The following is a 13478-nucleotide window of genomic DNA, read 5'->3' as shown; positions in this document are numbered from 1 at the left end:
GCGTGGCGACACATTGGGGCGGGGCAACACGTGTAGCTCCGCCCACTTCCGATTTCATTGGTTTATACAGCAGATCTTAGTGATTTATGGTGTTGAGAAGTTTGACGCTTCAATCTAAGCCTACACAGATATATTAGGACATACATAAATCATTATGTCTGTGTGAATGCTCAAAAGTAAACGAAGAGAAAGAAAGAGCAAAAACCCGGCGCACAGTTTCTCTTAATTATAAGCAAACCTGATGTTCAGAGCAGAATTCTGTTATTTTAGTGCAGTACCTGCAGTTTTGAACTAACAATCAACAATTGTATTTTTATTTACTAATATTAATAAATATTAATAAATGCTGTAAAAAAATATATTGTTAATTGTTTGTTCATGATACCTAATGCATTAACTAATATTAACAAATAAAAATTATTGTAAAGTGTTACCAAAAAGACAATTCAAAAAGCAATATTTTGTTTATTTCCATATTACTGAACTTATGTCATCTGCCTGTCATTGGCCACAGTTCACAGCAATCTATTTTGCAATTGAATCAGCTTTTCTAAGGATGTGTCAATGTCTTGTTTGCGTCGCATCATAAACATACAGTTTTTAGGTCACTGTGTCAAGTAAAACATAGTTTGAAACTTGGAAACACATGCCCTGAGATCCTTGCGTTCGTATTTGCGCTCCATCAAGCTGTGTTTGAACGCGAGAACATGTTCTCATCTTGTGCTGTCTGCTGTTTGTGAGTGTGGTTTGTTCTCTGTATAAGCACGTTGCCCAAACAGCTGAAGTTTGGCTTACTGCCCCCTGGAGAAAACAGGTGGTACTTCAAGCTTGAATTGCACAGATGGAAGGAATATTCTTGATCACAGTCCAGGGACATGATTACTTGTGTTAATTTTTTGTAACATGCTATTTTTTATATAATTAATCGCACTGAATTAACACGTTAAATTAACAGCCCTAGTTTTAAGTGGACAGCACAGAATTATCACTGCTCTAGCTGACTATTGATGTATATGCAGCTAAAATACTTTAATTGGATTTATTTAACATCAAAAGCTTAAGAATTACATTTCAGCTTTAAATTTTTTCCCTAATTTTAGAGATTGCTGTCCGCACACTGAAATATTATCCAGACTAGTCAAGTCTATCAAAAATTATCCATCTTTATTGTTTACAAAATTCCATACTGATAAAAATGGAATTTGGAATGTGCACTTTTTTCTCACTATGGAATTTTGTATACAATAAAGATGGATTATATTTGATAGACTTGACTAGTCTGGATAATATTTCAGTGTGCAAGATTCTCTGGCTCCACGCACCTGCAGGAATTTTCAGTTTTTGTGAGCGCAACAACTCTCTACACAGCTTTGAAAAATAAGAAGAATCAACATACTGGCCCACATACATATTTTATTAAAAGGTAAATGAGGGACACATGGAATGAGTTTGCCATAACTTTTTATTAGCACTTATTCTGCAATGCAAGTGAACTTTATCATTTTATTTGGCTTGCAATGGAGTGGACATCTACTAATATGCCTCCTGCTGCTTACGTTCTGTCTGTGATAAGACAGTATGGTGCTTCATATTTACTGTGAATGACACTGAGATATGCTTAAGCTATTAAGCCACATTTGATTCTCGAACATCTCACCAATGTCCTCATGTTCACCCTCCTACTAAATCGTTCCACTGTTTTAAGTTTGAACCGCCCCTTTTATCAGAGCTATTCGGCATTTAAGGGCGTGTGTCACCCTGCCCCATCGTCCAGGCTGCAATCTGGGGCTACACAACCATTGTGGATGATCGTCGTGGTGCCCCGCCCCACTCTCTGACGGACAGAGCAGAGCCAGTAAAGAAAAATGAAGTACCTGGATGGGAAAATGGTTTTAAGACACGTGCAGAGGGGCCTGGGTAGCTCAGCGAGTACTGATGCTGACTACCACCCCTGGAGTCGCAAGTTCGAATCCAGGGCATGCTGAGTGACTCCAGCCAGGTCTCCTAAGCAACCAAATTGCCCCGGTTGCTAGGGAAGGTAGAGTTACATGGGGTGACCTCCCCGTGGTCGTGATTAGGGGTTCTCACTCTCAGTGGGGTGCGTGGTACATTGTGTGTGGATCGCGGAGAGTAGCATGAGCCTCCACATGCTGTGAGTCTCTGCGGTGTCATGCACAGCGAGCCACGTGATAAGATACGCGTATTGACTGTCTCAGAAGTGGAGGCAACTGAGAATTGTCATCTGCCACCCAGACTGAGGTGAGTAACCATGCCACCACGAGGACCTACTAAGTAGTGGGAATTGGGCATTTCAAATTGGGAGAAAATGGGAAACATTTTTTTTTTTTTTTTAAGACGTGCAAAATGGTGTTACATCTGTAGATGCTCACTGTTTTGTGATGAGAAATCTCAATGAATGTTTAAAGAGGTCATGACATACTTTTAAATGATTTTAATATGTTTCTTGAGGTTCATTTATGATAAAGTTTTTTGATAAAAGATAATTTTCCACCCTCGTTGTGACCATCTGTCAGAAACGCTCAGTTTTGTTGCTGCTTCTCCTTTAAGACTTGACAATAAATGGTCACTGTTATAATTGGCTCTCTGCTCTTGGCTGACCTGCTCTCTACTTGCCATCTCACTGCTCACCGCTACTGTGCAGGCTACGGAAGTAAAAAGGTAAAGTAGGCATTGATATGTTGTTGTGGAGACAGTCAGATTCAAATGTCTACCACAGTGTGACATCACAATGTGGAGGAAGTAGAGAATGAGTCTCTAAACAATAAAATTGCTACCTACATGTTGGTTACAACACATAAATTTGGTGGACAAAAGTGTTTTTAAAGTTTAATCATATTTTAAAACACAATTGGTTCACTGCTTAATTTTCATATAATAATAATAATAACAGATTATTCTACACTACTCAAGCCAACATTTCTTCTTTCAAGGATTTCAGCTTTTAATGAGACTTTTAATGACTTTTTTTTCTTTTTTTCTCCTATCTCTGGATGATTACACCACATGACAATTTTTCTTTAAGTGCTTATCATAGAAGAGGCATATTTAATAGTTTTGTGTGAATTGCATTTTTATATATTTTTTAATAATTTAATAGATCTGGACAAAAAATGAGTGTCACGTCATTGAGCCCCTGAGGTCAGTGTGTGATATGTTTCGATCTTCTATTGGTCACACGTCTTGTCGTCATCCAGATTTGCAAATCAGACTCAGGGTTCACCAAACTTGAACGTTCCTTCACAGCGTAGTGCAAAAGTTCTTCACATGAGCTTGCATTTCCGGTCTTCTGCGTTCGGATACATTTGAATTGGAGTGAATTAAGAGCAAAGTGTAGTGTGCAGAACTTTACGCAGAACAGAAATACAAATATTTTAAAAGTCTTCACAGCGCTTTTAGCCATACAATGAAAGTGAAAAGTGACTTTGCACTGTCAAGATGCAAAAAGGACAAAAAATACCATAAAACCACAGTAAAAGTAATCGATTCTTTCCCAAACATACTACTTCCACCATGTTAGCATTGTAATTTGACTCTTTGAACTATGATGTATTAAAAACAACAGTGAAAAATTCCTTTAATTTATTATTTAATTTAACACCCCTCACCCATGGTAAAATCACTGTAATGCACTGACTAATTTGAGAGGCTATTGCTTTTATAAATCAGCGGTAGTTGACAGATGTCAAAAATAAGGTGGTGGCGCACACTAAGAAATTGCAGAACAACTGTTTTAGAATAACCAAACAGGGCTTGGCCTGTGAGCTGATTCATCACTTAACACATTACTGAAGTATTGGTATGTGGACTGGAAACAGCGTCCGGACTAAGCAAGTATTCTAGGATTTGATCTTATCTATCAACCAGGTTTGTAGACTTAGATGTGATGAAGTGTAAAATACGTTATTTCGTAATTGGCCCTCATAACATGTTAAGAGTTTGTGAACTATGTACATGTCTGCAGGGTTGTTTTTAGACAAGCTTTAAATCAGATGTGTAATATGTTTTTAGTATATGTATAGTGTAGTGTATATCTCAATATATAGTATATTTAGCATAGTTTTATAGTGTATATAGTATAATATAGTGTATTACATATACTGTACTGCAGAGAATACATTTCTACAGATTTTGTAAAGGGACATTTTTTAATGAATATTCCGGGCTGTCTTTTCAATTCAATAGCTGTTGATAGGGACTAACTTAAAAGCTTAAAGGACCCAAAAGTATCATATAAGTAGTCCATGCGGCTTGTACATTATATTCCAAGTCTTCTTAAGACATACAAAATGTAAGTAATTTAATTTTAAGAAGAATATAATGTACAAGTTGCATGATTGCTTTATGATTTGGGGTCTTTTTAAGCAATAAATAAGGCATTTTCAGTGGCGACTGCTTTAAGACTACACAGGAAGTACGGCTTCCATTGAAATTTTAGAGGAAATGCGGCAATGACGAGTTGAATGCATGTACAAATAATTTGTTTAAATACATATCACTCTTTGTCAATTTAAATATTTGAGCAAATAAAGGTTTTGCAATATCACACATCACTATCGCGCTGTTGTAGTAACGCAATCCGCTTTTTTCTACATGAATGTATCCATAGAAGTCTGAAGCTCTGCTTCAGTAGTCTAGGGCAGATACGTACATGTACTGGTCCCATTCATATCAATGGCATTAAAGGTCGATGTTCATTGGAAAAGAAGCTCTAAATGCGTCATTTTGGGTCTTGCCCAAAAGCTGTGCTTCTCTGGAAATCTATGAGAGCTTTGTGAGCACTATTTGTATTGGATCTGCATCTAATTGCCTTTTGGATATTGAGCTTTCAATCAATATTTTTTTTCCTGCCTGGAAGCCTGGCTTCTCTATATGATGATTGGTCAAGCTCTCAAATGAGCGGGAATTTGTGTTATTGACAGTGCAAAATGTAAAAGCACTGCTGTCGAGAGCGAAGTGCTTGGCGGCTCAGAGACACACACGCAGTCATTTGCAATCTGATGTAACATGTATTTCAGCTTTTATAATGTGATATTTTCCCTTTTTTGTTGCAAAAACAGTTTTGAGCTTAGTTCATTACTTTTATCTAGAAATTTCATGGTTTGAGCAGCAGCTTGAGCAGGGGTGTATCATTCATTTTAAAAGTGTGTGTGTTTGGCTGCTGTCAGTATGTGGTATTAATATATTACAGCATACACTGATCAGACACAACATTAAAACCACTGACAGGTGAAGTGAATAACATTTATTATCTTGTTACAATGGCACCTGTCAAGGGGTGGGATATATTAGGCAGCAAGTGAGCAGTCAGTTCTTGAATTTCATGTGTTGGAAGCAGGAGAAATGGGCAAGCGAAGGATCTGAGTGACTTTGACCAGGGCCAAATTGTGATAGCTACACGACTGGTTCAGAGCATCTCCAAAACGGCAGGTCTTGTGGGGTGTTCCCGGTATGCAGTGGTTAGTACCTACCAAAAGTGGTCCAATGAAGGACAACCGGTGAACCGGCGACAGGGTCATGGGCACCCAAGGCTCACTGATGTGCGTGAGGAGCAAAGGCTAGCCAGTCTTGTCCGATCCCACAGAAAAGCTACTGTAGCACAAATTGCTGAAAATCTTAATTCTGGCCATGATAGAAAGGTGTCAGAACACACAGTGCATCGCAGCTTGCTGTGTATGTGGCTGCGTAGCCGCTCAGAGTACCCATGCTGACCCCTGTCAACTGCCGAAAGTGCCTACAATGGGCACATGAGCGTCAGAACTGGACCATGAAGCAATGGAAGAAGGTGGCCTGGTCTGATGAATCACATTTTCTTTTAGATCATGTGGATGACTGGGTACGTGTGCGTTGTTTACCTGGGGAAGAGATGGCAGCAGGATGCACAATGGGAAGGAAGCAGTGTGATGCTCTGGGCAATTTTCTGCTGGGAAACTCTGGGTCCTGGCATTCATGTGGATGTTACTTTGACATGTACCACCTACCTAAAGGTTGTTGCAGACCACGTACACCCCTTCATGGCAACGGTATTCCCTGATGGCAGTGGCATCTTTCAGCAGGATAATGCGCCCTGCCACACTGCAAAAATTGTTCAGGAATGATTTGAGGAACATGACAAAAAGTTGAAGGTGTTGACATGGCCTCCAAATTCCCCAGATCTCAATCTGATTGAGCATCTATGGGATGTACTGGACCAACAAGTCTGATCAATGGAGACCCCACCTTGCAACTTACAGGACTTTAAGGATCTGCTGCTAATGTCTTGGTGCCAGATACCACAGGCCACCTTCAGAGGTCTTGTCGAGTCCATGCCTCAATGAGTCAGAGCTGTTTTGGTGGCATGAGGGGGACCTACACGATATTAGGCAGGTGGTTTTAATGTTGTGGCTGATCGGTGTATATTAATATAGAAGTATGATACAGGTATTATATTAATATATAAGTATTATTTACTTTTAATATTTGTAGTATTTTAAAGATTCAATTATTGCAAAGTAATTGCAATATTTTGCTAATTTAGCTGCAAAAATAAAGGGCATCTTGTGGAGCACTTGCTTCTGTTTCACACATGACAATAAAAGACGGAGCACAAGCTGGTCCTGAATAAATTATTTAATCAATTACAATAATGACAACTGTGCATGTGCACAATTTTATTTTTTACTCTGTGCTTGTGCATTGTGGGATTTAAATGTATCCAAGTGGCTTGAGTGTTTTGACTACGTTCACCAAAATTCGTTCAGATCCATTTAATTATTCAGTGACCGATTCTGGTGATGCCAGAAGGTGGTGACAAATGAGTGTCTTATGTGAAATTAGTTAGTCAATGAATCAACGATCAAAAGAAAATTTTAATCCTTTACAATTTGTATGTGTACAGACCTACAAAGAGAATTTAGTAGGTTTTAACATTAGAAGAACAAAGCAAATCTAAAATTTCCCTACAGTTTGTGAGCTGCTGAGCATGACTTTTATCAAAAGACAACAATAATAGTCTTATAATAATTATGAGTTTCAATAACGTCCGTACATTCTCATGTATAAAAAAGCGTGTCTACATATCTATTCACTTCAGTATAATGCATGTGTTCTAAGAACACAGCAGATCTATCTTTTTTCCTACAGTTTGTCGACTGCACACCAACATAGAGGTAAAAAAACAGGAGCTGATTTTAAAAATAGCTTTACATATTTAACACAGATCAAGTAATCTGCTTAAATTGGCAAAAACAACCGATCAAACTATTTCCTCACGTAGATAATGTAAAAAGCATAACATTTCACGTAATGCTCCCAATCAAGAGTGATATGCCAATAAATAACTCTCATTTGTGTGTTCCTCATCTCTAGATTATTAATTTAGAGCAACATCAATGCCAATAAAAACATGGATAAATGTGCATTGCTGAAAGCAACTTTGTAGAAATGAATGGAGCCACGTTGATTAGACTGTCTGATGGACGACCTATTACATAAGGGTTGTTTCGGCTCATGAAACTCACCTGTGATTGGCTTGATGGTCGCTCAATCAGCCCAAAGTAACAAAACGCAAAGAATGCTGTACACAAATCCACCATTTGGACTCTATATGGGTTTAGCTTGGAAAAGTGCAGGGGACAAAAATCACCTTTTTTTAAAGTGTCCCCCACGTCCCCTGTGGCTGCTACGCCCTTGAGCTTGAGCAACTTTTAGGTGCAACATTGCAGATTCCAAAAACCAAAATAGTCTGCGCTTCCCCACTTTTGATAAGCACCAAACGCCCCTGGGCACTAACCACTGCCATTGTAATGAAAAGACAGACTGGAATATTCATTAAAATATTCTCTTTTTTCTGCAAAAGCAAGAAAGTCATACGAGTTTGGAAGAACATGAGGGTGAGTAAATTATGACAGAATTTGTATTTTCTTTAAGGTAGGCAAAAATTAGGATCTGAAAAAAGCGCCTCCACCTGGTCAGGAGATGCTTTCACTGAACAATAACAGAAATTTCAAATACTTTCCAGAGACAGGCAGTAAAACCTTAAAAATACTTCCTGTGCTAAAACATAATCCATTTTGATCGACTCTTCTCAGTAGCTTCAATGCAAACAAGAAATTAGATGACAAGATTAGGAAGGGGCGCGGAAAAGGGGCGGGGCTGAATATTTTTTATTTTTTATTTTTTTAATTAAATGCTGGACACAGAATACAAACATATATATACATATATATATATATATATATATATATATATATATATATATATATATATAAAACAAGACTTCCAGATAAGCACCAACATAGGAATAATAATAATAATAATAATAAAAATAATAATAATAAAACAACAACAACAGGGGGTTTACATTAAAAAAAAAAAAACAAGACAGCATTTCAAAGTCTTACTTTTCAAATATCTTTAACTCTTTATCAACTAAAATCGTATATCTAGATTTTTTGTTATATATACAGTTAAGAGAGTCCATAAACATAAAAATGTATTTCATAAATACCTTAAAACACGGTTTAGAGTTGGTCCTTTTGCTTTTGCGAATATGAAATTTTCCAAATAAAATCATAAGATTCACCATGAAATTAACAGGTATAGTCTTTGATTAAAAGTATATAAAAACATCTTTGTAAGTTATATCAAAAATATGTCCAGATTTCCGTTGAACATATAAAGATATAATCTTCCCAAATGGCTTTGGAATAACAACAGTTAAAAAAATAAAAAACATTCTGGCTGCTCTGAACAAAACGAACAACTTACACCAATGTCTGAAAAATTTGATAAAGTGTAATTCCCGAATTTTGTTAATTATACAGAAACGAAAAGGGCGTGACCAAGCTTTTTTCCATATGATCTCTGGGAAACAAGAATTCCTCAAAAACAATTCCCTCGAGGTTGCGGGGCTGGTGAATAGTGCCACACACCTGGTGCGTCGTCATGTACCTGCATACTGCTTTAATTCTTGGAAAAGATCGTTTACAAGGTTAAAAAAATAGTTACGACAATGCAAATAGACTATATGGACTTATGGACTATATGGACAATCAAAATCTAAAATTGAGGAAATCATTACAGGTTTGAGTGTCAATTCTCAATTTAATAAAAGAAATTGACCTCTAAACTTTTCTATTTGTTCCCGTTAGTAAGATGAATGGCACTGGACAGATAAAAGTCTGAGTCTCGCTGTATCGCTCAGGCTGCACTGCAGTGTCTATTCACAGGCGCGATCCCACTACTGATCGACACGGGGGCTTTGACCTGCTCCGTTTCCGACCTGGACCGGTTGACCCCTCCTTAGGCGACCTGGTGGTCCCGGGCTCCCCCTAGAGCACCATATCGATACCGAACTTAGTGCGGACACCCGATCGGCATAGTCCACTGCAGCCCAGAACCCCTGAGCTCAAGCGATCCGCCAGCCTCAGCCTTCCAGTAGCTTGAATTACAGGCGCACGCCACCGCGCCCGGCGAAAACACAGAGAATCTGCACCGGTATTAAATACTGCACTCAGCTCACCCAGAATACTGTTCGATGGTAGATAGGCACTACCACGGCAACATACTGTATGTCTTCAGACCATTTACCTGTAATAATATCATCAAAAGTTTGCTTCACATTAAAGATTGAATGAAGATTCAATCAACAATGAAAATACAATCAGGGTTGGGAGGGTTACTTCTGAAGTGTATTCCACTACAGATTACAGAATACATGCTGTAAAATGTAATTTGTAATGTATTCTGTTAGATTACTCAAGGTCAGTAATGTATTCTAAATACTTTGGATTACTTCTTCAGCACTGGTAGATTTTTTCCCTTTTTTTTTATTTATAAAAACTCTGCCAGTACAGTAAGACAAAATATACATGTTAAAAATACATTCTCTGAAAAACCTAAATATCTTATGCAGTGTTGTTTCTAAAACAAGATACATCAAATTGATCTCGTTTTAAGGATTTTTAGATATTTTTTACAGGAAAACAATACAAAAATTATTATCAAGAATAAAATTTTTGCCCTAATATCAAAGGTCTTACTAGAAAAAAAGAAACTATGATCTAATGTGAATTTACTTGATAAAAAACATGATCGTGCCTGGTAACGTGCATGTAAAATGGCTAGAAATAGCATTTTAGCTTAGCGTAAAGCTGACAATTTACACAAGGTTTATTCTATTTATTCTGCTCTAGATTTACTTCAAACTTCTCTGTCTGCTCGTATGAATGTAACACAACATAAGAAAGTGTTTCACCGCTGTTCAAATGCACTTTGGATCACATCATTTATATGTATAAATGTTTTCCATCTGAAAGGACTAAATATTAAATGAAAGAAATGACAATAAAATGCAAAATAATCTCTTCAGTAATCAAAATACTTTTTGAATGTAACTGTATTCTAAATACCAATGATTTAAACTGTAACTGTAGTGGAATACAGTTACTTATATTTAGTATTTTAAATACGTATTCCCATTACATGTATTTCGTTACTCCCCAACCCTGCATATATATATATATATATATATATATATATATATATATATATATATATATATATACATACATACAGTGGATATAAATGTCTACACACCCCTGTTAAAACAGCAGGTTTTTGTGATGTAAAAAATAAAACAAAGATAAATCATATCAGACTTTTTGCACCTTTAATGTAAAAATTACAACATATACATCCATGTTATCTATTACAGACAGTTTACACGATATAGACGCAAGATACAACGCAACCCACACAACCTACGGCCACTTTGCACTTCAGCACCTGCACCGCTTTCTTTCTCAGTGGGACTCTGGAACTGCCAGTCAGCTGTGAACAAAGCGGACTTCATTCCAGCCTTCGCCACACAGTCCAACCTCAGCATCCTTGCACTGACAGAAACATGGATATGTTCAGAGGATACAGCAATACCCGCTGCTCTCTCCAACAACTTCTCCTTCTCTCATAACCCTCGACACACCGGTAGGGGTGGGGAAACAGGTATGCTCATTCAAAACAATTGGACATTTTCACCACACTCCTCTCTATGTAACAACACTTCTTTTGAATTCCATGCTATTACTACAACGCAACCCACAAAAATGTTTTTTTGTTGTTGTCATCTATCGCCCTCCTGGTCAGCAGGAAAACTTTCTGGAGGAGTTGGATGTCCTGCTGTCCTCCTTCCTGGAAGAAGGTAGGCCACTTGTGGTTCTTGGAGATTTCAACATACACCAAGACAAGCCCCAGGCCACTGAACTTCATGCTCTTCTGGCCTCGTTTGACTTGGAAAGACTAAGCACTACAGCAACTCACAGATCGGGCAACTAGCTGGACCTCATTTTTACACGTAACTGTACCAACTCAAATATACTTGTTACTTCTTTACATGTCTCTGATCACTACTTTGTTCAATTCAACATGACTCTCCCATCTATATTAAAACAGACTCTGCTTTGGTTTCCTTTCGCTGTAACCTCTGTTCTCTTTCACCCTCGTGCCTTTCCACTGCTGTCTCTACCTCTCTTCCCACACAAAACTTATTTTCCACCCTGGATGTAAACACTGCCACAGACATACTAAGCTCTACTTTAACAACCTGTCTAGACAGCATCTGTCCTCTCTCCTCTAGGCCAGCATTTACTACACCACCCAGTCCCTGGCTCTCTGATGTCCTTTGTGAACATCGGAGTGACCTCAGGGTGGCTGAGAGGAGATGGCGGAAATCTAAAGATCCAGCAGATCTGGGTAAGTATCAGTCTCTGCTTGCAACTTTTTCAGATAACGTTAAATCTGCAAAAACTTCCTATTACCAAAACAAGATCAACACCACCACAGACACTCACAACTTGTTTAGAACATTCAACACACTTCTCTGTCCTCTCCCCTCCAACGCTTGACACATCACTGACAGCAGATGTCTTCGCCACATGTTTTACTAATAAGGTTACTGCCATCAGCAATACATTCTCAGCACCACACCCTGTCAAACACCCGCCTCCTGTATGCAGCTCTTCTGTCTCTATGTTCTCTCCTCTGACTGACAATGAGGTCTCTAAACTCCTCCTCTCCAACCACCCCACCACCTGTTCCCTTGACCCCATTCCTTCCCACCTTTTCCAGGCCATCTCTCCGTCTATCCTACCTGCACTCACACACATAATTAACACATCTCTACTTACAGGCATTTTTCCCACTACATTTAAACAGGCTCGAGTAACCCCACTGCTGAAAAAACCTGCACTTAACCCCACACATATAGAACACTACAGACCAGTCTCTCTCATCCCATTCATGGCGAAAACACTTGAAAGTGCAGTTTTCAATCAGATCTCTGCCTATCTCTCACAGAACAAGTTGCTGGATGACAGTCAGTCAGGCTTCAAAAGCGGACACTCCACCGAGTCTGCCTTGCTGTCTGTCACTGAGTCGCTGAGACAAGCGAAAGCTGGATCCAGATCATCTGTCCTGATTCTACCTGACCTTTCTGCAGCTTTTGACACAGTCAACCATCAGATCCTACTCTCCACACTCTCTACTCTGGGCATCACAGGAACTGTGCTTGACTAGTTTAATTCCTATCTCTCAGGTATGTCCTTCAATGTAGCCTGGAGAAGTGAGGTGTCGAAGTCACATCAGGTGCTTACTGGGGTACCTCATGCCTCAGTGCTTGGGCCACTTCTCTTCTCTATATACACAACATCACTGGGACCCATCATTCAGGCACATGGTTTCTCTTACTGCTGCTACACCGATGACACACAGCTCTACTTGTCTTTCCAGCCTAACGACACCACGGTGACTGCTCGAATCTCTGCCTGTTTGGCAGACATCTCGGCCTGGATGAAGGAACACCACCTGCAGCTTAACCCAGCCAAGACTGAACTCCTTGTCTTTCCAGCCAACTCTGCTGTTGAACACAACATCAGCGTGCAGCTGGGTTTAACTACAGTACGCATTTCAAAACGGTCAGAAATCTATGGGTAACAATCGATAACCAGCTAAATCTCACAGACCACATCTCAAAGATGTAGATTTCTCTACAATATCAGGAAAATAAGACCCTTCCTCTCTGAACAAGCCACACAACTTCTTGTTCAGTCACATGTCATAACTAGACTGGACTACTGTAACGCTCTCATTGCAGGCCTCCCAACTCCATCCGTGAAGCTGACTCACTTTCTGTCTTCAAAAAACAGCAAAAAACACATCTTTTCCATGAGCACTTAACCAGTCACTAAAAAAAAAAAAAAATTTTTAAATTGCTTTAATCTGTCTCGAATACTATTATTCTGATGCTAGTGAAACTTTGTAATACAGCACTTTTCGTACCACTGTCTCCTAAAGATGATTCGCTTATAATGTATTCCTCTTTTGTAAGTCGCTTTGGATAAAAGCATCTGCCAAATGAATAAATGTAAATGTAAAATGTAAAATGTAAATACGCCAATGTTTCCCAATAGTTCTTAAGTTTGATT

This window comes from Myxocyprinus asiaticus, chromosome 37 (assembly GCF_019703515.2).
Source record: "Myxocyprinus asiaticus isolate MX2 ecotype Aquarium Trade chromosome 37, UBuf_Myxa_2, whole genome shotgun sequence".
Taxonomy (NCBI): domain Eukaryota; kingdom Metazoa; phylum Chordata; class Actinopteri; order Cypriniformes; family Catostomidae; genus Myxocyprinus; species Myxocyprinus asiaticus.
This window is presented reverse-complemented; position numbering follows the sequence as displayed.